This window comes from Rousettus aegyptiacus, unplaced genomic scaffold (genome assembly GCF_014176215.1).
Source record: "Rousettus aegyptiacus isolate mRouAeg1 unplaced genomic scaffold, mRouAeg1.p scaffold_m13_p_8, whole genome shotgun sequence".
Taxonomy (NCBI): Eukaryota; Metazoa; Chordata; class Mammalia; order Chiroptera; family Pteropodidae; genus Rousettus; species Rousettus aegyptiacus.
The window spans coordinates 58,366,623-58,393,751 of record NW_023416311.1 but is presented as its reverse complement, the minus strand read 5'-3'; the positions used below and the strand labels follow the sequence as shown (position 1 = coordinate 58,393,751).

General features: G+C 37.0%; 1 protein-coding gene and 1 pseudogene across 3 annotated transcripts in view; both read left to right on the top strand.

Moving 5' to 3' along the window:
- ADGRV1 (adhesion G protein-coupled receptor V1) overlaps window positions 1-27,129 on the top strand; it is a 473,598-nt gene that overhangs the window by 420,521 nt on the left and 25,948 nt on the right. The gene's annotated exons all lie outside the window — the stretch shown is intronic.
- LOC118607613 lies at window positions 2,518-2,636 on the top strand (annotated as a pseudogene).

Below are 27,129 nucleotides of genomic sequence, written 5' to 3'. Positions count from 1 at the left end.
GTTAGGCCCCACACCCAGTTTCTGATATAGTAAATTGGGTGGGATCTGAAAATCTGCATATCTAACAAGTTCCTAGATGATGCTGACACAGCTGGTCTAGGGACCACGGTTGGAGACCCACTGGTATAGTAGAGCATGATCCTAACTCCATGAGCCTACTATCTGGTTGACTTCAGCTGAGTCATGGATACTTACTCAATTTGACTTTCTTTGTCTGTGAAAAGGGAATAACATACTATTTAGGATTATAGTGTGATTTAATTAAATGGCATAAAGCATGTAAAGCAATTATACAGTACCTCATACACAAGAAGTCTAATGGAGAATCCAAAGAGAGAGAAAATAATAGCTTAGGAAGGAAGGCTGGTTGGTTGGTTGAAAGGAGATTTTTTTTTTTGTTTTCTTTTGCTTGTTGTGAAAAGAACCAACAAAGAAGGAGAAACTGACGACTGGAGAAAAGACTCATTGCCATGGCAAGATCATGGATAGAGCAGGAAGAACAGAAGTTATAGAGGACTTACCTGAGGGAGGAGCAGAGATGTTTCTTTCTCTAGGGTTAGGGAAAAAAGGAAGCATGAGTGAACATGAAACAACTATTTTGGAGCTGAAAGTGTGGAAAGTTGGAATTTACATCTAATGCCCTGTTTTTTCTCTGAAAGTCAGCAAGCGAGCGCTCTGTTGAGACGAATGAGTTGAAAGCTTGAGATACAAATAGTAAAAGATATAGAATAATTTCTAAGCAGAAAGTGAATGTAAGTGATGGAAGATGGTTAAGAAGTGGACTGCTTAGAGAGACATCGGTGGGATTCAATGGAGGTTGGAAACCGGAAATCTGTAACTGAACCAGTCAGCAGTAATCAAATAAATTTAAACCTTAAAATTAAAATGTAACCTATCAAACCATATACACAGGAAAAAGTCTGTTGAGGTCTTATAGAAGTTAATAAAAGAGAACTGTTGAGCATTAAATATATTTTGTTGGGAGATATAAAAGAAATTGTTACAGTTTCTTTGAGGAACTTAATACAAGCTAAGTATAAGTAAAAACTAGAAGTATTTCAAACTTTTGTTTAATAAGCTCAATTCTATCCTGGTGGCCCTATTCAAGCAATGACTATTTGTATATTTCTTGCCTGGGATCTGGCACACTGGCACGTTTCTGGTACCATTGCTCAGTGAATCAGTCCTTAAAAGAATGTCTATTTAGAAACACTTGGAAAATATCATTCCTCTAGGGTTTATTGGGTTCATTTAAAACAAGACTACCTCATCTCTTCAACTGGGGCATTTCTGTGGAATACGGCTATATAGTAATAAGTTCTTCAAAGGATGTACCATGAAGACCTAACAGTTTTCTTGTTTGTTTTACTGGCCTTTGTATTTTTTTTTACTGGCTTTTATCAATACCTCCGACCACAAAGTATATTACGTATCTTAGGCTTGGCTACAACATTTTGCTCAGAGAGGATTACTACCTTATTTTTTTATCTGGATTATTGTTGTCACAGGTGCTCTATGACTGATGGAGGAAAGGTATATTTCTATAATAGTCTGAATTTTTACATTTATTACTTGATACAATTTTTAAAAGGTAATCTTGATCACTTGAAATACTATCAGGAAGTTCTTGATCACTTTTTGAAGACTCAGGTTAAGCTACCAAACTTGTAATACATTTGAGCATTTAAGAAAAAGTATATTAAGTACTTTATAAAGCAGGATGGACACAAATGCAAAAGTGAGGTAAACAAATCATAATTTTAAATATGTTTGCTATTAATGTTATTACTTAATAATTTTCTTGAGCATTGCAGCCACCACCAGTGCAAGGCTCACCTCCTATCAGCTTTCTTGCCCCAGCAGAGAGAGATCTTATTCCCCAACAGGAAAACTCTACGAAGAACTTAAATCACCCTTGTCCTGGATCACCGCCTATCCAGAAAGCAATCACAGTGACAGGTATTCTGGCCAGGCCTAGGTCATGAGCAGGCTCCATTGGTGGAAGGAGATGATTTGTCTCGAAAAGCCCACATGGAATGGAATTCCCACCAGAGGAAAGAATACTTTACCAATAAAAGGGATCAACAGTACTAGGCAATCCAGAATAACAGAGGTCTACTATATATAATCTCTCAATTTTCTTGTTCATTGATACAAGTTTGGACAAGGTCAAGATCAGCTATCGTCAGATCACTTGGAAATTTTTTCAGTGTAACATCAGTTTATTATGAATATCCTTGGGATCCATCGTATAACTAAATGTCTATATGGTCCACAAAAAAAAATCATGAAGGAGTACATTTAATGTTTTTCTTAATTCCCTGAACTATTAATCCAAACCTTTACTTTAAAAAAAAAAAAGAGTTGTTTGTCATTTCCAAGTAGATTTATGCTAATGCTTATAGATCACAACTTTCTTAAACTGTTAAACTGTTTAGTCCATATCTCCAAATTTGTGTAACAGTTAATGGGAGTTATCCCCAGGCCTGATATTCAGCCGGTAAAACCCCATCAGTTGTCTACGGCCATGTCACCCTGAATGTGCCCTCTCTCATCTGATTTCAGAAGCTAAGCAGGGTCGAGCCTGGTTAGTACTTGAATGGGAGACCATCTAAGAAGACTAGGTGCTGTAAGCATTAAAAAACAAAAAACAAACAAAACAACTTATCAGTTGTTAAAATATTGAAATAGCTACTGTTTAAACCCTGCATGTGTCCCATATAGTCTAGAAGCATCCTCAGACTTCCAGGAACTAAAAGGCTAATGCTTGGCCAGACAGGGAACCTCCATTCCAGTGCTAGCCATTCTGATTGGTCAGTGCCTATAGCCCACTCAATGAACATTTTGCATATCACTCCTAGCTTTATTATGTTATAAAGTATTTTTCCACTTTAAACCCAAACCGGTCAGAGTCAGACTGATATGCAACATTTATTTCAGGTTGGATTTTCTTCTAGGGCTTTCTTACATTTACTATGTCAAATTTTTTACTGACTAACACTCCTCTTACATGTAAAGAAAGACTCTTATATAAAATACAAGGGGAACCAGCAGCATCAGGCATGAGCTTCTTTTAGATATTGAAAAATAAGTTTTTGGAGAAAGATTCATGTACATAGAAGAACCTTTCCAAAAGCTGATATATATTCTTCTTGGAATGCAAAAGCTGGAAAGAGAGCAGAACTTACACAGTATTGGGATGTGACACTTCTCAGTATGTGACTTATGAGATCACATTCTTGAGTCTTGCTTGACTCTCTCTCTATAACTGACTTAAATGTGTTCCTTTGTACAAGCATCTGGTCTCGAGATGTGCCCTGGTGGTTTTTGAACCATTTGCTATCCCAGAGAAGGGAGTTATAACATGGAATCTGTAGCTAAAAATATATAGCCTATATTAAAATTTAATATCAATCGGTTGAAATCATTTTCATTCCTAACCCCATGTCTTAGATGGCTAAAGGCCTTGGAAATAAGTGATTTCAAGTTGGGAACAGTTTCCTTTACTTTTTAGTTGTTGTTCTTTGGTCGCCGCTAGAGTGCCTTGAACACATAAAGCATTTTTCTTATACAGAAAAAAATAATTTTTCGTGATTATTCTACCTCTTCTCTCTCTCTCTCTCTCTCTCTCTCCCCACCCCCTCCTCCTCCTCCTCCTCCTCCTCCTCCTCCTCCTCCCTTCCTCTCTCCCTCCCCCTTCCTTCCTTCCTTCCTTCCTTCCTTCCTTCCTTCCTTCCTTCCTTCCTTCCTTCCTTCCTTTCCCACTCTTCTTTTTCCCCTCTATTTGGTCCTTGCTTTCCATTTATCTTTGTTGTTATAGGTTGAATTTCAGCTTTAAAGATAAAGCAATCTTTTACACAGAGATTTTCCCAAATGAAAATAGTCCTTGAGGTATCATAAGAAATGGACCATGTTTCTATGCTCATAAAAACATACAGATTTCATTGCAAATGGAATAGAGAAGAAAATTTACAACCCTTCTTTAATTATCTTCTGTGAGAATTTTCAGTTAGCATCCATAGATGTTCAGTGCAGGTGTCTGCACAGATACAGTTCATATTTAGTCTTAGCTACCTCCATTTGAGGATAAATAGCTCTTAGGAAATGCATATTGTTAAATAATCAGTTACAGAGGACTAATTGTTTCATAGCACTCCCTTTGCAATTGCTTTCCAACAGCCAACAGTAATAAGAAGTGTCATTTTGTTTCTATTGAAGACTAGCACATGAACTATTCATGAAGAGTGGAAAAGCAATCTTCTAGAAAACCCTGGAATAAACATGTAGAAGCCAGGGGAAATTGGGACTCTATCATTGATTTGTCCCAGAGCCATGTCAAGTTTAGTGGAAAAAAATCACTATTTTTTTGTAGAGTAAGATTCAGAGACTAATGAATATCTTGTGTGCTTCTCAAAACATCCCAGATCATTTCTGTAACTTTACAATAAATATACAGAAGCTAAGGCAAAGGAAGAATATTTAAATTGTCTTGATTGGGTCATGCCACTCTGTCTAATGTTCAGTAGCACCTGGACTGGTGAAATAAATTTGTGTTTTCCTGAAACAAACTTCTTAACTCCATTTAACCATGAATGACAGCATCTCATGTTGACCTCTCATTAGCCTGTTGATTGGCCAGGCAGGACACTTCAGACAAACTACAGGATTTTTACTTTTGTTTATGCCAGGTTCTCTAAATAATAAAATGTCAAGATCTGATCTGCCAGTGACTATTTTCCACAAATATGGTTTTAGTAGTGAAGAGATTATATGGACTATCTTTTGACATCTGGCTTCATCCTTGCAAAACAGGCGCCTCCATGTCTTGTGCCCTACTCCTGTTTTAGTGTTTTACCCCATGGTCTTTTCCATTTCAGAGGTTTTATTCTGTGCCCTCCGTGACCATATATTTTTGCATTTTAATCATGCAGTATGCCTTCCTGGACTCTGTGGGCCTTAACCTGTGAAAAGATCTAGCATATTCTGATTCTTGAAAGAGCCTGCAAGGGTTAGGGTAAGCAAGAGGCATACTTCCTTTTGTTAAAACAGTTTTGGGAGAACAAAGGAAACAAGATTTGGGGCCTGTTTTCACCTGGTCAGTTAGATTCTTTGCCTTAGTGTTATTTTATAATTTTTTCCAGGGTCTAAAATCTTATTCTTATCTCTTGCATTACTCAAATATTGGAGTGGAGAGAAAACTTTTTGTAAATACTTTTACATGCATATTTTATGGCAGCATTCTTTAGTGTCGAACTGTCAGAAACAGTAAATGAGCGTGCAATTAAGTGTCGTGCAACCTCTAGTCAACCAAGTGACTTGACATCTCTGAGCTTTAGTTATCTACTTTCCTAACAGAGGTCCAATTCTTGCCCTAAGCTTTGTCGGAAAGATCATGTAAAAATATATGTATAAAAATATAATTTGTAAACTATATAATGTTTTACAAATACAAAATACTGTAAATGAATAAATGGACAAAAAGAAACATTTATCTCAGGAGCTCTATAAAGACAAATGTAGAAGCCAAAGAGATTTGTAAGCTTAGTCTTTTAAACCCCCTAAGCCACTGGTCCTCTCCACAGATGATCTCATCCACTCATAGGCATTTCCGGCATGCAGATGCTATAGCTCCCTTATGCCTACCATCAGAGAGCTTAGTTTACAACATAGATCCATAGAGGTCACTCATCTACTTTTAAATGTGTAGAAAATGCATTTAGGTTTAAGGAAGTAATTTATGTGGATGAAAAAAAGCTTCTCGTGAGACTAAGGGATAGGTGGGACCTATAGAACTGGAGAGTACGGGCGCCTCCTAGAAGCATGTAAATGAAAAAAAAAAAAAAAAAAGCAAACTGTGTGTGTGCCTAACAAAAGCTTTTGCAGGGTAAATTCCCATAGCTAGCAGTCAGTATACAACCCTTAGGTAAAAATAAGTTTAAATTTCTCCCTTTAGGGATTTAATTTTCTTTTGGAAATTAAATAGGATATGGGCTGATCACCTTGGTTCAGTAGAAACTGGGTTTTGGACTTTGCGATGGTTATTCTATTTATGGTTTGCCTCCTCCCTTTGGGTAAACTAAAAATTTGTTCAGGTGACTCCATTGAAAGCCTATCATGTTATCTAGACTTCTCATCCTTGGCAGTCTCTGGACTCCATTTTTTCATTGCCCAGCACTATGAGACTACTGAATACTTTCCTTAGCTTTTTAGACCCTGAGCAGCTACTTTCTGCTTAGTTTCTTAGCTTTTCATTCCTTGAATATGCAGCTTCAAAAGTGGCAAATGCTTGTACAGTTCCCTTTTTCTTTGGAATCTTGATCTCAAGTCCTGGTTGCCTTAGGGGATTAGAACCTGTGAATTCCTAGAAGAAAGATTCACTTGGTATGAACCTTAAGAAGGAAATTATCTGCCAAGATGGACTCCCGATGGTCAACCAAGGGCCAAATTTTATAAATAATAAGAGTCTAGCAGTTACTGCAGACACAGGGGCTCCTCACATACTCTGTATATTGGGCAGAACCTCAGACTGAATTCTTGGTGCACTATTTCCCACTTATTCACACCTTCTGAGTCGACCACCTCAGGGAAACCCTGGTTTCACCTTTCTACCAACAGTCTGAGACCTACCCCATCCAGTCAGAACTACAAATTGTATCCTCATTTGCATCTACCTGTACTGACCAGTAAGAATTGCATGATTTGGACTGTACAATTTGGAAACCTCATTTACATAAAATTGGAAATTTGAGTGGGAAATCTTTCTATAATAAATGGCCTCCCCTTTGTCTCAGTGGAGCACAGTTTAGGTCGCCACCTGAAATCTGTGTCTCCCGAGTTGCAGCTCTTTCTATTCAAATAAATACTTTTTATTCTTTATTATGGTCTAAAATTAATTTTGATTTACAAACTCTATTTTTTTCTGTCTCCCCAACCTTGGCAGATTGCTGCAAGGCCCAGGTTGCAACTTTTCGTTCAGTCTCATTTTGAATTGGAATATTCCCTAAAGAAAAAAAAAAATAGTACATATAGGGTTCTTGGCTCAATGGGTTTTGTTTCTTTACAGGATCTTGGCCCCACGAGTACTGTTTCAATGCGTTTCATCTGCTATTTTGTTACCGTTTTTTTTATGTTGTTTTGTTACTGTTTTTATGTACCTGAAAGTATTTTCTCCAGCTTGTAGAATTGTACAAGTGAGGATTAATCTTGTATGGATGGACTTCATCAAAGCCAGGAGCAAAAGTCTCAATAAATTATTTCAACAAACATTTAATAAATTTTTAATATAAGCAGAATACATGTTAATAAAGATATTTAGAGCCACTGCAATTCATCAAATATCTAGTGGATACCATGTCTGAAATATTCACTGTGCTGTTGCTTCTGGGAACACTGATGGCAAAGCCTATGCATGCAACTTCTTAAGGTTAACTGATGAGGTGCACTCTATGTCATATATCACCAAAGAGAGAGAGAGAAAGAGGGAGGGAGGAAAGAAGGGAAGGAGGGAAGGGGGTGGAGAGAGAGAGAGAAAGATCTTATAATTTATAACCTCATCAATTAAAGATTGAGATTCAGAAATGATACTGTGAATACAGTATAACCTTATACCTATTTCACAAAACCGAAATAAACCAATAGGAAAAACAGAACAAAAGAATAACTAAAGATATATGTTCCAAAAGCTTGCTGCTCTAGGAAACAGGTCTGCCTTCTCAGAACGTAGATAAAACATACCAACTAAATCCTACTGAAAAAAATTTTAATGGCATGAAATCAAATATAAAGTGAACTTTAAAAAAAGAAAAACTTCTTAGATAGATGGATCCAGGAAGTTCTGTGTTTGTTCTTCAAAATAAATCAAGTCCATATCACTGTTTTCTCCTGCAAATGTTTAAAATAATATTCTCTCTAGCTTGAGAAATAGTGTGACATAGCAAGTTAAAAATATTTGGAAATACAGATACCATCCTGCTAATTTTTAGCTTTGTGATCTTAAGCAAGTTGTTTAATTTCTTTAAAACAGAGATACTGTGTACTTTATAAGGCATCTGTGGAAATCAACCAAAAAATATTTTTAAATGTCTAGCACACAATAGATATATAGTAACATTAACTGCCTTTCTCTTGTCTCTAATGTGACACCACAATTGCGTATACATTCAATTTAAGATTATTTTCACACACCCTTGAGTTTCAGATCTTCATAGCACATCACTAAAATCAATTAGCAGTGTTTCTCTACTTGCTAATTATTCAATTTATTCCAAACCCCAATGATATCACAGGCCACATTCACCTAACTACCATATCAATAATCCAATTTGGCTACAAGATTTCAGTGGATAGATACTATATAAGTGTTTAGTAGACATAAAATCTATTAGTTTTATTTTGTTCCTTGTCTCATAACTAACATTTTGGAACATTTGGGGACAACGCTTCAGATTCTTTGTTAATCTTGGAAACTCTAATTATAAAGTGGTGATACGGTAGATTATATGCCTTTTACCTCATTGTTTAAGCCAGTATCCTAACACTGGAAATCTTATGTTCATTCCTTCAAAAACATTAATCTGTCTAGTATGTTTTCATGCATGTATACGTTAGATCACACATCCTCATGCCTCTCTGCTCAATATATATTATAATAAAAATTACAATAATAATTAATATTTATTAAATGCTTATTATGTGGAATTATAGTAACTTCATTTAAACCTTACACAACCATGCAAGATAGGAACTATTAGTCTTGCCATTTTACATCTAGAGAAGTTAAGTGACTTAGGCAAAGTCACGCACCCAGTAACTCGTGAGCTGGGATTAATAAACTAATGTCAATTCCCCTGCTAAGCTATGCAATGCTGGAAGATCATAGAACCTGTTTTTACTTATTCTACAGCACCTTAGCAGAAGGCTGTGCTTTTAGTAGCTATTCAACAAATGCTTCATTGAATTAAAATTTTTACTAAATTAAAATGCATAAAACAAAGTGAACTGACACTAATAAATAAATATAATTAGCATAGGACTTATTGTTTTGTGTTTCACTTATCAAAATTAATGCAATTCAACAAATGTTCATCTATTTCGATATTGATGTCCATAATGTAAAGTCGCATTCCCCCAAAGAACAGCCTCTTTTTGGCTTAGTCGAAGACCTTTATTGGGGGAGGTGATGGGTAGCCATATCATACAGCAGGCTTCAGATTAGAGAGAGGAGTCCACCATAAACATGCTCCCCACAAGTTATCTTCAGTCCTTTATTTCCCTAGTTCTCTAATTTAACCAGTCCTAGTACAAGTGACCTTGAGCATCAGGTCAAGTTAGCAAGTCAAACTCCTGTTGTTTGTGTAGGACATTTGCAAGCCCTGAGAAAGCTGAAATAGAAATTGAAAAATGTGACTCCTGCCCCCAAAGGCTGGAAAAGCTTTTTTAAAAGTGCACCATTGATGGCGTGTCTCTGGCTGTATTACATACCTCTCTCTGCTCATCTCTCCCTCCACTCACTAAAGCCCATGCTCTTAACCGCCGCCCCTGAATGCTTTTCACCTTAAAAGTCTGGCAAAATAACAGTTTATAGAGTAACCACAACTATTACAAAAGTTGGAGGGGTATACTCTTAAAAAGTGAATTTTATGACAGCTGTAAATGTTATTGAATGACTGTGATGATGTGCTTTTAAGTTATGAAGAATCGCTATAAAAATAAAAGGGAGGTTATACAGGAATGTCTCCCCTTTCACTGTTCATCCCAAATATGAAAATTTAGTCAAGTGTTTCTGAGTCTGAGGAATCTGCTTTGTTATTTTATTATAATAATACACTATTAGTGATAAGTTTATTCATAATAATTTTCATATTATTACTGATTCATTTACATTTCTCAGGGTCTTTTACAAAATATGTGCTTGAAACAAATTTAAGAAAAGTAGTCATCTTTGTAGAGGCTTTTCAGTATCATATTATAGTCATATGAGATACTTTTGAGAAATCATTCTGTCATAGCCTTTGCTTCTTTTATCCATAAAATCCCATTTATTGTATTTTAAAGGTTTGCTTTCTTCTTCATAAGAAGCCATTTAAGTAGTCATTACAGAAAAAAAAAATGCAGATTTTTTTAATATCTGCTCAATATTGTCCATTTGCACATTTGGTTACTTTTTTAACCAGTCTCAATATTTTAAGGAAAGATCCAAGAAAATCCAGTTTATTTCAAATACATACGGGCCTAAAATAAAGTGTTTGAATATCTTTCATCAGTACCAATAGGACTTTATGTGTGTACTGTCTTCAGTAAAATTAAATAATATGCTACAAGTAAATGAAGATTGACAATTTTCTGTTAAATATAATAGTTGACTAAATATAGGTTCTGTACCACAACCCCCTCTCATTTCTGGTTTTTTGGACTTGATGTATTTATCACCCACAATTTTATAGTTTTTAATAAGATATGCTTGTGAAATTCTTATGTTGTCCTCTTTTTCTATGCTTCAGTGTGTTGTTATTTACGTATAAATGATAAAAGCCACAGTGTTTTGCAACTGGAAGGTTTCTCTTAGTACACTATAATTTAGTTCTTTAGTCTTTGGATAGAGTTCACAATGTTTGTTTTTTTTATGCCCCTACATCATATAAATCAAATATTTTATTAGGAAAAGTAGAGTCAGAGAAACAGAAAGGTCATCTCTACCAAAACAAAGCCACATTTCAACAGTCCTTGATACTTAATTTCATCGTGTGCTCTTCTCTCTCTCAAGCATGGAATGCGCATTTTTAATGCATAAGTGAATAGAAGCCAAGTATAAAATCTGGTTGAAATCTGACTCTGTTTGAATCACCAAATGGGTTCATTAATTAGTGTGAATTAGCAAATCATATTCACCCCTGATCTTGATGCTCACAGCACTGTTCCAGGCTCCTGCCTCACCTTACTGACCTGAGGCAAGAGTTCCTCATGCTATACTTACATGCTCCTCTTTCTGGCCATTGTGAATTTTCCAAGAATCTTCCCTGATTGCCACCACTACCCCTCACATCTGTAGGCTTCATTCCAGCCCCATGCTTTCTTCTACACCTTCCTCTTCTTCTGAAGAATTCTCCCTCTCATTTTCTACACCAGAATTGTGAGAGATCCTGCTCTTCTCTTTATTGGTCCCCACACTTATCATTCCCTTCTTCCATTTATAGCAATCACCAGCCCCTCACTAACCTCCTTGTTTGTTTTCTGCTTCTCTGTATTATTGTCTCCCATGACATATATTGTCATTTTGCCCCTTTCCCTAAACAACTCGGGTAATTCTTGGGCACCAAAAGTATTTTTATCATTCTATCGGATTTTCACTGACTTAGTGATCTTAAATCAACTACTTCATCTTATGGATGAAGGAACCAGGGCTGGACAGGTTGACTTTTTAAGTCATTCATTTTTCTTTTTAAAATTTCTACTTTTCCTATTTTTATTTGGGGCCAAAATAGTTTTTGAAGAACCCCATTTTAAAAAATAAATCAATTGCAAGTTTATTACTCTATAGCCCAAGTATAAATAGACATGTATGGACTGACCTGTGAAATGAGTTGGACTTAAGGGTTATGGTGACCCATGAACAAAGCTTTGAATTAAGAATGAGAAACACAGACATATCACTGCTAACTATATGACTTTGAACAAGTCATGAGGCTGAAATTTCTTCATCTATAAAATAAGTGGAGTCAGACAATATCTTGCCTAACTCTTGAACTGTATGATTCTATTGCAGAACTTTATAAAAATGAGTAATGCTCTGTGTGAGGAACCAAAAAAAATTTGGAGACATTGCTTTTGCCATACATTCTTTTGTAATTTTTCAAGTATACGTGTTTTCCGGTATTGCTTTGTTGGAAAACTGAGACCTGAGAGAGTAATGTAAGCAAACTCTTGGAGGCTTGGTCTGGATTTCCAGCAAACAACTGCTGGCCTCAGATGACATCTCGGTGGTCTTCTGGGACGTCACTGTTTTCTTCCTTCATTCGAAGGTACTCTCTCATCTTCTCCTTGCTCAATCTCAGATATCTCATAAGTCTCCCAGAATCTTAAAATGTGAGTCACAAGGTTAACAAGAGTACATTTTGTACTTGAAGCCCAAATTTTGCTTTTTACTAAAACCCCACACCAAAACAGTACATTTAAAATATTTGGATAACTTAGCAATAAATAGCAACTAAAGAGACGTAATTATTACTTCATAATTAAATACTAAGTTGATAACACCGACAAGAATTCTCTATCACTTACTAGGTATCATTGGGAAATTTACTTAATATCTCTCAGTCTCAGTTTTTCTGTCTCTGAAAAAATAGGGATGATAATAGTACCTACCTTAGGATTATTGAGAGGATCGAGTAATACAAATTATATAATTTAGGTGAAGCATAGCTAAGTATATAGAGCTGAAACAATCCTCAGAAAATATTAGTTACTCTTATTGTGGTAGCAGTGGTTGTTATCTAATATCATTTGTAATTATTCTTCGCAATAATAATAAAAATTAGAGAAGTTTTAATAATAAAAATTAGAGTAGAGAGGTGTAAAAAAGCCAAAGATGGCTTCATAAAAGATGCAGTCCTAGAGCTGAGCTGCAAAGGATACCAAATTTGGATGAGTTTGGAGCTGAGGAAAGTCTCCTCAGATAACCATGCTCTCTTCCATCCTCCAGCCTGTGTCTTTGCCATCCTTTTCTCCTGTCTAGCTGGAATGAAGTTAATGTAAGATAATAAAATGAAATAGCATTGAAAGGCCCTGGGGTCGGAGGAGGAGGGTATGGTGACATGAGCAGTTTAAAGATCTTTTTTTTTTTTTTAACTTCTTTAAAAATAATTTTTTGTAAATACCTTAACCACTACAAATATTTAATTCTGACTTCTTGCATTCCATCTGTAGAAACAAGTTCAAAGACAGCCACCAGGGAGTTTATTTTGCAGAAACACAGAACCATAATCACAGATGCTCTTGCTCCTCCCACTGTCAATGACTCTGAGAGAGTGAGCTCAGAGAAGCATGAAAGAAACTGGCCATAAATAAATTACACATAAATGCATGAAAGAAAATTATAATCTAGAGTGTGATCTTCTTGAGATCAGGGGCCATGATTTATAAATCTTCTATGTCTCTCACAATCCTAGCCTGTCCTACAGTGCTGAAAACTTCCTGAGTTGAATTCTGGGAGCACCTGCCATTCAGGACACTGTACAAATAGACACTGCATTGCAAGAGCCTGTCTGATCCTTAAGGCATAGAGGGTGGTACCAATGAGGCGCCCTCTGACCTTCCCACTGCATCCATCTAAAACTTCTGACAGGTGTCTTTTTTCTTCCTATCTCCATCTCTGTTTCATCAGCTGAAATTTCTTATCATTTCTTTCCCTTTCAATATGCTTCCTATTGCATCCTGCTATTCTCATATTTTTTAAATGTGTCTTGATCATTTTCACATATTCTGGTCTCTGTCAGTAATCCTAAAGATAACTATGTATGGCTTATCCTCTGAGAGAGCAAGCCTTCCACACACAAGGCCCCATCTCTACGTTGAAAAAGCAAAAAACCAAAAAAACAAAAATCCACCAGTGTTCAGCAGGGCTTTTTTTTTTTTTTTTTTTTTTTAATTTTAGGAGATTTGGTGAATTTCCCAGTTCAGAAAGAGAGAAAAGAAATAATAAAATATCCAGATATGTGCCATTTCAGAAAGCCAGTGCACATTCCTAGTAGTGGTTAATAATGGCAGGTGTCGTGAGGAATCAGAGACAGCTGGATTCCTGAAGTCAGCCAAGAGTTGATTGCTTATGTTTTGAGAGCTGTGTGAAAGGGAGAAATGTAGCTACACTACTGCTGTGCAGGCAACAGGCGTCTTACAGCTGCAGGCCCTGGAGCACTTTGAAAATCACCCCTAATTGTCTTTTGCCTCTGTGTTACCAACTTATCACCTAGCCCTACAGTGATTTTCAAGCTGCATGTCAGCAAAAGCTAGCCGCTCCTATTTTATAGAGACCTGGCAACTGTCCTGAATCTAGAGTCTAATATAATCTCCATAGTTTCAGGTCGAAGCAGAGAAAATGTTGTAGCGCTCTTGTTATCTTGACTTCAGACATTATACTTTATATTGATCAACTTTGCAGCTCAGCTGTGCCCTGCATTAAGAAATAAAGTAAAGCCACACATATTCACTTTTCCTTTGGCCTTTAGAGCTCTCCCCCTTGACGTGGCTTTATATCCTTTTTTTTTTTTTTTTTTTGGGCAAATAGTTGGCTCAATTACATGAGCTATATATCTTCCTCAGTATTAAGTCTTTTCCAACCAAAGCAGCAATAGGATTCACAGACACAAGGACTTAAGGGAACGGTGGTGTTTTGGCTTTTCTTGGCCTTCTGACCCTTTGGCAAAAGAAAATGTTCTTACTAGTAAGAGCCTCCGCAGTCTCAGGGCAGCTCAGAGGCAAGTAGAAAGGGGATGGAAAAGGTGAGAGAATACCTTGAGCCAAACCCTGCCAGACAGCTACTGACAAGAACCTAGTACCTATACCAGGTTCTCATATAGGTACTCAGGATGCTTATACCAGAAGTTGCACACTCCTCTGTCCGCAGAGGCTGCAAGCCAACCTGGCTGGAACGTGTGATCAAGAGCCAGTGGGCCTTGTCTAAAGGGGCAGCAGCTCCTTGGCTTCAGTTAGGTGTTTGCTAGACAGGAAGCAGATCCAGTGTTAGCCAGATCTTCTGATTTTTCTAGAGAAGCCAGAAACTGCATTTTTATGTGAAAGCTTCTAATTTGTTAATGTTGGCAACTATTTAAAGGCAACCTTTAAATACTGTGAAGGCCAATCAAAGCCTTTTGGCAGGCAGCATTCAAGCTGCCAGTTTTGGACTTCTGGCTTACCTAGTAGGCACTCACTGAAAGTTTCATTATGAACTATAGGCTTCTCTTGTCATCTATGTGAATCAGGGAAAATAAACTTTTCTAGCTTTGTCTGGAAAATTTCTTATACCAAACATTTTGAAAAATCAGAATTGTTTTAAGAATTCTTAGATCCCTTTCTGAACATCATCTGGAACCAACCCCAACTTCCAGAGTGACCTCAGAATGACCCATCCCCTTAAGTGACCTCCAGTCCATGTCTGACCTGAGAGGGGAAGAGGAAGAGGCTGACCATTCTGGGCTTCTTTGAGATAATTACAAAACACCAGGCACAACCTTGCTTCCGTCTGTAGCCCCAGAGCAGGCACAAATCCCGTTATCCTTGAAAGGCATATGCTGGACATCGGTCAGTCCAGAATCTCCTCAGCTGTGCTTGGCAACCTGCAGTATGTCTGTACAGAAGAGAATGAGATGCTACAGGAGACAGAAGAGATAAAGAAGGCATAGAGCAGGGGGTGTAGGGGAACAGTACCTATTCCTCAACTGTAAGTAAGAACCAGTCATCAAAATCAAAGCAGAGATGCTGAATAACCAGACCATGGGAAATGCTTAGTGCTCCCTCCTAACTTTTTCATTGAATGTGCCAATCTATCCACCAGGCTCTTAGAAATCTTCACCCAAAAATAGAAGCAGTGTCCATGGCCCAGTGGCTGAGATAAAGACCACAGAATATTTTCGTTCCAAGTCTAGGAGTAGGCCATGTCAGCAGATAAAAACATGGAGCAGGTCAAAAGAGCTGTCAGCCCCAGAACTCCTGAGTGTGTTTCTTTTTTGTGGTGTGAGAGATGGACCAGAAGTCCAGATAACTGAGTTGGAACCTGCACTTTTGGCTTTTTTGATCTCCAGTTCAGAAATGCAGCACAACATTTGAGAGAAAAGCAAATCCCGCATGCCCAGTGTCATCTGTGTCTTGTGTTTCCTGCTTCCTTTCTTCCTTTCTTCTTTTTTTTCCTTTCTTCATTTCTCCCTTTCCCTTTTTCTCCTTTCCTTCCTTCCTTCCTTCCTTCCTTCCTTCCTTCCTTCCTTCCTTCCTTCCTTCCTTCCTTTTCTTAAATTGATTTTTTTTTTCCTCCAGGGAGGAGAGTATGATATCAGCCAAATATGTGATGCAGACTCATCTAATTAAATTTTTGTTTATTTACTTGTGATTTTAAGAAGAATACAAAACATGCTTGTGAGACATTTGTGTCTGGAAAGAGTTGAGCAACTCTAAAGCTGTAGCGTGTGGCAATTGGTTAAATATTGCTAAATTATGTTTCTTTATTTTCCACAAAATGTCAAATGTCATTTTTTTTGCTTCCATAAAGGTCAGTATAACTTAAAGAGGAAAAAAAAAAAAAAACTTGAACCATTCACTTTTTATTGAACTTTAGAAATGTTTTATTTACCCGTAAAATTAAATCTCACAATTTTTTGGTGGCTCTGAAATAAGAGAGATTATTGCAATACAGTTAATGACTCAGTGTTAATCTTTCTCCTCTTTCTGGACCTTTCAGTGAAAAACAACAAGGAGAAAACAGTTTGACCACAAACGTTATTTATGATTACTCTGTGTATACATATATGTGGGATATGTATTTTCATGTTACATGGATGGGGCGTCATAATTTTTCCCTTATGATTTCTGCCCTTTGATATTTGTGAATAGAATATGGTTGTGGAAATAAAATTCTTTTATTTAATGAATACATTTTATAATGGCAATTACCAAATGGTAACCAAGGACTTGCTCCTCAAGCAGAAAAGTCATCTCTTTTTCATAACTGATGATAAATGACTGAGCATGCGTGCACGCAACAGCTACAAAAAGAGAAAGCACTATTTGTCCTAGGTTATTTCCAAATAACCATTGTTTTTATTAGCACTGTTTGATGTCTCATGGTGCACTACTCCCTCAGACCTCCCTTCGGAGAAAAGAAAAGTGAAAATAATAAAATAGCATTATTTAACAGTACAAAGCCATAAATTTCTACTGAATTGCATCTTTTATTGCAAAGGTCAAGAGTAGTCTGGCAAAATGCAGGTCAGGAAATGATTATTACTGTCACTGACAGAACACACACGAGCGACATTTTAAAAACAGAATATGCAAAAGTTTCCCTTTAGTAGTTTCCACCCAGCTTCGCAAATCTTTTTCTTTTCCTGTCCCCTGCCCACTTCCCCTTAATTTGTGTTCTTTCACTGAGCATGGCTCCCTGTCAGTTAACCCCACCGAAGATCTCACCGTGCTGGCTTCAGGAGTGCCTCTTGCCCAGAATATTAGCCTTTCAAAAAAGGACTTCCAGACCTCCTCCCATTTCTCCAGAGAGAAAGTGAATATGGTAAAACCCATTTACTTCAGTCATTCACCTTCTAGAATAGCAAACACAAGCTCTCTTGTCACACTTCCCAGGTTCAAATCCTGGCTCTGCCACTTGATAGTTCTGTGATCTTAAATGAGTTACTTAACATCATTATGCCTTGGTTTCCTCATCTGTAAAGTGAAGATGATAATGAATACTTGTCTCACAGCATTATGAGGATCAAATAAGACAATATATCTAAAGCATTTAAGAGTGGCGATGCATAGTAAGCACTCAATAAGTATTCAGTATTTTTATGTCATTACTATTATTCTCAGTGTTGCCACTCCTGTTTTAGAAATCTCTTTCGTTGAATTGACTTGTCATTACTTCTTTGTTCTTGGGTTATGAGAACTGTAGTTAGCACTAGAAGATGCTTAATTTTAATTAACTAACTAAACATTAACTGTGTTCTAAGAGCTGTTTTTATGTGCTTTGGATAAATCAGTTAACAAAACAGCCAAAAGTGCCTGCTCTTGAAAAACTTACATTCTAGTTGGGGGTAGTGGGTGGAGGATAGGCAGGTAATGCAAATAAACAGAATCAGGAAATTATGTAGTGTATTTGAAGGTGATAAATGTCAAGTTCAGGAGAGTGAGGAGCAGGCAGGTGAGTTGCAATTTTAAATAGGTAATCTGAGAAGCTTGTTGAGAGGGTAAGTGATGACTACATCCAGAGGGCATCGGGAAGGTCTGAGTCCACCTTCAGTTGCTTTTACTTCCTTGTCTGATTCATGCATTTGTTTTTAATTTTTTTTCCTGAATAGAATTTTTTGTTTGCATTATTTCTGAGTAGGCTTTAGTGAGTTCTATTACATCATTAGTATCACAAAGTCAATGTGTCTTAGACTAGCTCTTTTGGTCTGTTTTTTGGCCTTTATCCTAAAGTTTTCTATTACATTTATTTTCTGGTATATTTTGAGTTCATCTATCCAAAAGCACAAAAATTTAATTTTTAAAAAATGTTTGTTCTGTTTTCCTCTGACAGTTAATTGGCCATTCTGGCATTATTGCATCAAAAGCAAGTAAAATATACTTGCTTAACATAAGCTTAATGTGAACAAAACTAAGACAAAAATTCTTTGATCTGGAGATTAAAGAGTACAAATGGTGACTTTAACATGGCTGTGGAAAAAACTTTAGCCTTCTAGTGCAGACACCTGAAGTTAACACAATGATGAATAGAAAAGTTGGCAGATGGGACAAAAACAAACTTTATGGTAAAATGGAGTTTTCCTCAAAAAGCTGTTCATGGCATACTTTGGCATTTTTGTTACAGGGTCAGAAAGAAAAAGTTTAGATTGATGGGTTTAGAGAAATTACATAAAAATATGTAACTCTAACTTGTCCATATGCTTTCATATCGGAATTTGTATCAGTTTTTATAATCCATTTCTAAAGATATATTTTAATTATTTAATATTAAAATTGTCACTTCAAATGTGGGGTTTAAAAGTCTCTAGTGCTATATTGTCTATGTTTGTGAGAAACAGAGAAGAGACCAGAGAGCTGGGGCATTTCAGCAGCTTGGCTCCTGGGCAGTACAGACCTCAGAGTGGCCAGTCTCAGTCAAGAATCAACAAGACTATCTAAAATAAAACCAGCAGAGTGGACAGAGGGGAAGATACACGCTGCTTTTCACTCTACCTCCTGCTGCAGGTGTTCTCAGCTCTCAAGACACGCCTCCCCTGAATTTATGGGCGTAGAAAAGCACCACCATTAACGCTCCCTAGACTTGTCAAGACAGTCTTTTAAACTATGGGCTGCTGACATGATATATAAACACTGATCTTTAAAAGTGCATATCATTCACTTTAAATGGGTCATGTAATATCGTACCATGTGCCCAAAAAGTAGGCATGTAGCAGGTCCTCAAATGACTTCATTTTGTTCAACCTCGTTTTGGTATAACATAGATGAGATGCCTAGCAAGTCAACTCTTGTGTATTAGCCTATGGTAAAACTGATTTTATCATATGTTGTTTTGCTTAAAGTCACAGAACCTATTGATGACATTAAGTGAGGACTTTATATACTTCTCTGAAAGGATCAGGAGTGCCGTTCAAAGATACAGTGAAAACTGTAATCTGGAGCACAACATCACAGAGTTAGCATGAATACCCTGATCCGTGAGAATGCTTTGGAAATCTCTATCACCCAGAGAGAGCCCAGGCAACACCAGTCTTGGTAAATTACAAGGCAGAGTTAAGGACTTGGTATCAGACAGGCCTGAGTTTGAATTCCAGGTACAGTGCCATTCCTAAGTCTCATAAAGGAAATAACACACATGAAGTGCTTAGCCCAGTGCTTGGCATATATGTAAATGCTCAATAAAGGGTAGTTTTACTATTTTAAAAAAGAGGAGAAGGAGGAAAGGAGTTGCATGACCTTAAATAATTCTCCAAATTTATTTTCAGCAAATACATTTTGTCCTGGAGTTTTTCAAGGTAACCAGATCAACGAAGCGTGGGAAGCATTAATGCTAGGGCATATTGGCTGGAATGAACAAATACAGTGATTATGGTTATATCTGATATAGAGGGGTTTTATTTCATTCCCATTTCCATGCCATTATGTTCATGTGTAATTCTCTTCCCCTTTTAAATTTTTTGCAAATCTTACTTTTCCTAAGGATCCAGTTTAAGTGTACCACTTCCTTAAAACCTTTTGTGCCGCAATGGTTTTACTGTAATCTCTTCTGATGCCAGCCCCCACACCGTATTTCATATTTACACTGAGTTGGCACATCTACATTGCCTGGGGCTGTTCCCCAACCAGTTCCCTGAAGACCCACTCTCCCACTTCTTTTGTCCTGCCGGGAAAACTTAATTACAGGGCTGGCACGAGGTCCCCAGTAAATTCTTGTTGAATTAAATCCTTTACTTGAAATTTCCAGTGCCTCCACTCCCCTCCTACAAATCTTCTCAATTTAGAGAACTCTCTTAAAATGATGCACGTGTTTGAACACCTCATCCCAAACCGATATATTCAAATTATTTACATGCTTTATAGTTTTCCAGAACATACTACCAAAATAGTATTTATATTAAAACATTTTTGATTATTGAACATTTGCTCTAAGAGCTATCATGATAGCCAGTAGCATTGACTCACTTAAGAGCTACATAGCTAAAGGTTACATGCTTTGCCGTGAATAATAGACTTAGTAGTGGGGTTAGGAGCTGAGGAGACGTCAGCCTCCTAGAGCAGTCTGGTGGCCTTACACAACCAGGAAGGTGAAGTCAGTGCCTCCGTTAAGTCACTAAGTTTACTGGAAGTGCATATTTTCCATTCAATGCCAAATTCAGTAAGTCATGGAGCAAATGTTTATTTTGCTATGCTTTGAAAAGTTGCTTTGCTTCTTGTAAGTTTTCTCGGTGGAAGAATTCCAAGATATGACTTAATCTATGTTTGTAGCATTAAACTGGAAACGGGATTTGTTCTGTGACTTGGCTCTGTCATTTATGGACCACTTCTTTCGGAGGGTGTGTGGAAGCAACCGGAGAAATGCCTGGTGTTTGAGTGGTTCTGCCTCCTACAGAGGCAACAAACAGCATACGCATATTATAAAGTTTGTAATTTTCTAACATCTTCAGGTAGCCATCCAACCTTGCAGAACAGCCAAGTGTCCATCTTGTTGGTTGTAGTCGCTTGTTTCCAGAATTACAGTAACCCGAAAATAAGTGGGTTCACCTCATTGGACTTCCCAATAACTTGGAAAAAGAATACCTTTGTGCCTTCCTGTAAGTGCTGTGGTTTGACTCCTTTTATAAACTCCCTCAGGTAAGAGATGAGCTAGTCATTACCAGTAGGGAAGCCCATTACTGGTCAGGGCTATTTGTTATTATGTCTTGAATTGACTCTGTAGGCATCCTACAGAGCATTTTGTTGGTTAAGTAATAATAATCTTATTAGAGATTTGAGTTATTACAAAAGAAACTACTAAAGGGTTTATGTCTTGGAAAAATATCTCTTCAGCTGGACAAATAGTCTAGGTAGTCACATCGTAGACAAAGCAAAATCAAGATCTTACTGACAACTTAAAGCCTGGGTAAGAAGTTAAGGAGTTAACTTCATAGGTGACACCATTACTTGGCCTGAACCATTTTAAGTCTTTTGTTTTCATAATACAAATTTGGATTACTTTCAAAACCAACAGACTGTCATACTGTAGATCTGCCACCTAAACAACTTTGTTAACCCTTTCTTCAATAAAGTCACTGTGATTCTTGAACTCACTAGAAGTATACTGGCTTTCCTGGTCTTCAGAGTTCCTAATGCCCCCTCAAAGCAACACCCTACAGTGTAGCTTAAAATCTAATCACACTTCTTAGTATCATAATTTTGAACAGTCAACAGGATTCATTTTGGATTTGTAATGTACTTGTTAGGAATCATATGACCTGTTTAAGTAAACATCTGTGATCCCTTTCTACTGCAAATAAAGCGCTTCATGATTGTATTCAGTCTGATAGCAGAAGCTTCACTGGTCTCCACTGGTTACCTTTGTATGGAAGTGTTGTCTCGTCTTCTTAAGAACCTTCTACTGCCTTTCCTCCTTCCTCTTACCTGCCGTCTGGCTTCCTATCTATATTTTTTTAAACTCTCTTAAAAGCAAATCTTACAAGGGATTCTCTCTGTTTGGTCCCAGCCCCTTTACAGTTTATTTTCTCTGAGCTCCTGCAATGTGATTTTTTTTTCCCTTTATCACAACATTTATATGCTATAATATCATTACTTTTGTTTTTCTCTCACTGACCTGACTTTCATAGTCACTTGAAGACACGCATTTATGTTGTATCTCTTTGTTTCAAACCCTAACAATGCCTGTGCTCAGTAAATGTTGAACGAATGAACACATCCATAAATGAATAAATACTTGAGTGAATGCTAAGAATAATGAAAGATTCATTATACCTTTTCAACACATTAACTTACATTGGTGTATTGTAAATTTAAATGACTCTCCACCACCCCCCGCAAACACAGGCAAAAAAGTTGTAAAGACATGAAAGCCCATTCTCTTTTTGCAGTAAACTGTTAATAACCACACTAAACTTAGCACTTGAATTATCACCATTGGTCTTAGGCAAATCTGAAAGGACAGAATTCACTGGAAAATAAATTTTCCCTTTAAGTTCCTAGAGGATTATTATAAAGACAGTGAGGGGGAGGATTTAATGTTGGAAAAACAAAACAAGACTTCTGTAATTAAAACCAAAAGCTCTAGTATGAGATGAGGAAAAATAGTAATCAACCTAAAATAGGAAAAGCCTGGGTTTAAAATATGTAATTTTCTGGACTAAGAAATTGATGCAGAGTGTTGTGGGTGTTTTAAGATCAAAATTATTTAGACAGATATGTAGAGAGAGAATGTTTTGTTGTTGCATTTATAGGTTAGAACTGAATCTGAAATCCTTTTCCTTTAGTTGTAAACAAATATGGTTGACATTTATTAGAGACGTTCTTTCTTCTCTAACATATGTAAGTGTAATGTACATAGCAAGAACAGTAAAAATGACTATTAAAGATCTATTTCTTAGTTTTCCTCCACTACAGTTCTCAGTGACACAGGCCATGAGGCCAGGCTAAATTTGAAAACATTTTAGAAAGAAGGTAGAATTCTCTCCTTCCTTTGAGTTCTGTAATCATTTGCCGTGATTGGATTCAGAAATATTTTAATGATGTATATAATGTGGTATCATTTATTTTTTCGCAAGTATATTTTAGAAGCTGCCTTTATCTTTGGAGACACCATAGATCAAAGTTTGATTCTTAACTTTGCAGGTTCAAAGTCTCAAATTTGACAAAAACTCCAGAAAGCTGATTCACTACTTAAATATTCATGATGTATTAATTTACAGTGAGATTTGTGTGTGGCTGGGGAAATGGACCAGTTATCAACAGAAAGTAAATTCCTAGATTTAACCTTTGTGACAAGCCCCAAGAGGAAACAAAATATTTGCAACTAAAAAAAAAAAAAAATTGAAATTTTAATTCTAGAAAGACTTATATAATCCACTCTACATCACACCTTGATTCTGTGGACCCTCGACTTTCAGCACTATTTAGTGACAGCTGAGACTAAAATCCAGGTGTCCTGAGTATAGATCTGTGTATTTTTCACAATGCCTGACACCTCCTTGATTTTGAAGTGGGATGAATAGTCAGCAGGTGGACCTAGAGATTGTCCAAATTATTAGTGACTATAAAATTAAATAGGAAAAAAATATGTGCTGGAAAAGCATGTTTCCATTAAGCCGAATTCATCTGATAAAGCATCTATGCCTTTGTGTGGAGGGGACTGGTAAATTTCTAAATTTAAAAATGAAAGAGAACATCAAGAAATAAAGCATCTGGGTCATTGCTTAGTCACTAAGAATCTCTGACAGTCTTAACTCACACTGGCAACCTAAATGATCACTTGTCATTGGTTTCCTAAATGGTTTATCTTTAAAGAACAAATTGTTAAATTTATTTTAACTATTTACATTGTAGAGCACGGTGTCTTTAATTAGAAGTCCCTTAGGAGTTTCTGATAAATTTGAGTTTTGCTATTATCTTCATTAGTAATACATTTACAAGCCATATTCTAGATTATTGCTGAAAAGATTTCAACAGAGAGCTTCTCTCATCATGTATTCATTCAAAGATATTTGTTAAGTCAGTTGTCACATCAGGTTCTGAGGGTACATTTGAGAACTAAGCAATAATGGTCCCAAACAGAATGTGGAAAATCAAAGAGGCTACTCCTACTGTGGGAGGCAAATATTAATAAAGTAATCGCATATTGTTTAAAATTGTAATAAATTCTGTGAGAGGGTAGTACGGGGTACTATGAAAGCATAAACAGAAGAAAGTCCTCTCACTTGAGGAAGTGAGATCAGAAGGCTAAATGGTGCCAGGCCCAAGGGGGATTATGTGTTTCTCTAGTCAGAGCAGTATTTGAGGGAACAGCACTGAGAACCATGTCTGGCCATCCTACCTGTGTAATATACATTAGTGAAATGATTTAAAAAATTGATACGCAAAGGCCTTGAAGTGAGAGACTTGAAATTAGACTAGTGTAACTAGATACAGTAAGTGTAGGCAGGTTGGCGACAATGAGCTTGAAAAAGTAATAGACTCCAGTTTGTGCAGAGGCTTATAAGACATGTTAGGATAGGGGCCTTTATCTTAAAAGTAGTGGCATTAAAGAGTTATAAGCAGTGAAGTGACATTTTCTGTCATGGAGAATTAGTGAGGAGAAGAGAGGAAGAGAGTAGGAGTAAGTTGATACAGAGATACCAAGACAGGAATCTCTTGGTGAAGATGTGAGACTCTGACTAGCATATTAACAGTGGATTTGGAGAGAAGTTCAAGGTTTAAGAGACATTTTAGAGGTGAAATTGACTGGACTCGATGATGGATTGGATTGGGTGGGAAGGAGGAGAGAGACGAGGTCATCCCAGATATCCTGGGCCATTCTCTTGACTTTGGTGTGTGTCAGTGATCCAGCCTACACAGCTGCCGGTGCCCTCCAGCTCTACTAATGCCACCTGGTCCGGTCTGGATTTTGCCACTACCCTGAACCACTTCACTCCTCTGATATGAGGGAAACCCAAACACCTGCGCTACCAGCCACTTCACACCCAGGTTTCCGGGCCTGCTCAGGATAACTCTACTCAAGGAAATTACTGAACCTCTTTGAAGGAAGGCTCTTAGGAGGCAGGATGATAACCCCTACTTCATAGGATCATTGGAGGATTTGAATAACAATTTTTACAAAGCACCTAATACAGTGCATGAGAAGTGCACACAGAGATGTGCCACGAGATAGAAATTACCTTTCTTCTTTTGTCTGCTGGATCTTGAATCTTATACTTCTGGGAATCCCACTAACTTTGTTTGATTTGCTACTACAATAAATGAGCATGTTTTTAAGAGCATTTATTTTAACAGATGTTTATACAGACGTTAACCCCATCACATAGCTTATTAAAGATGTGTACCTACTGTCAATTAGGCAGTAACTCGACTTGTAACTCCAAGACGATCAGCGCCTCTTCTAAAGTATAGCTACCCTTAAAAAATGCACAGTATACCACTGACTTCAGCTTCCTATATTAAAGATTTAATAAAATGAAAAAGACTCAATTACTAGTATCTCAAGTCTATTAATTTCACACATATGTGTAAAATATGTAAGGAAAAGGAAACAGTGTGTAAACTATAGAGATAAGTGTCCGTGATTCCTTGGGGAAAAGATGGGCAAGCACAGAGAATATTATCCTGTGTAACATGTCTTAAAAGAATGACCTGCTCTTCCAGTGTCCAGACTTTTTTGTCATTGACAAATCATACAAAGGATCACAATCATCTTTTATTGTGTGATAGAATAAAAATATTCACTATTTTTCATCAATAACATGTAAATAAATATTACCAGGTAGTTTTTATTGACTGTGCAAAATTTTCTTCACACAAATCTAGAATGTTTCCTTACATTCTCAAGATTGTTTTTTCAGAGAATATGGGATTTTTTTTATCTTATAAATCCCACACTTTTATTCTATAAGTTACAATATAGATTAGAATAATTTTGTAAAATATTAATTCTTTTATAAGGGTGGTAAAACTTAAAGTACAAACTACTATTTTCATGAAAGATTTGCAAAACTAGATAAGGGAAACCAAAATTTGGGGTTTGGGGCTTAGTTCTTTCATTTTAGCAAGTTTTCTTCTTAGATGTAACTAGTGTCTAATATACTTAAATTAAGATTATTTTTAAACCAATAAAATAGTAAAATGTGTCATGCTTATACTTCCAAAGGCTTTACACACACACACACACACACACAGAGTTCAGCTTTTATTGCCTTTCCCATAACATGACTTTGATCCCCTCCCACGATAGGTGGTTTTGTTCCAACTTAGCAGCCTATAAAAGTTTGTGGTTACATACCCTCATACCTTCATTTACTTGGGATCTGAGTCATGGGAGCAGCTGCTAGAGAGCACCTCAATTTAAACCCTCCAGAATTTCTGTGAACATATATTAAGGAAATGACACAGATGGTACAACTGGACCCATTTCTTAGTCAAAGAGTAAGTCATTAAGGCTGTTCATAGAAGGATTCTGGTTTTTATTGCCCTTATTTTCTAAGGCCCAGGCAAAACAGATTTTTGTGGACTTTATGTCACTCATCCACTCCACAAATATTTATTAAGAACTTGCCATTTGCATGGCACCGTATTGGGCTTATGGCAGTGAAGAAATACCATTGTTTTGTTTTAAATTTACAGGCTGTGGTTTGATATAGGAGACCAACTAGAAAACTGGCAGTTAGGATAGAACATCATGATTGTCGTAAAAGGGGATGCTTAGGATGTGGGGTGCAGAGTGTTGGGGTACATAACACAGTATGGGGTGGTGAGATAGCCAAAGAAGCATCTCAACATCGTGGAGGAGGACAATCCTTACCTAATCATTAGGACCAGCCAGGCTAGGGGAGTTCAGGGAGCAGAGGGAACAGCAAGTTCACAAGGCAAACCTGAGAGAAAGCCCAGCACATTTGGAGGAACTGCAAGTGTGCCTGGTGGTTCAGTATGCCTGGAGTATGGACTCTGAGGCAGAGACTGGGGACAGACAAGGACCAAACTGCAGAGGCTTTTATCAGCCAACTTATGAAATTGTATTCTCTACTCAGAAGTTATTGGAAACCACTGAAGTATCAACACTTCCCCTCTCCCTCCATGTTTTGTGACATGATTCAATAAAGAATAAGCCCTATCAATGAGGAAACTGATGCCCGTGCCTTAAGAAAGATAGCAAGAATTATATTTATAATCACACTTAAGGCA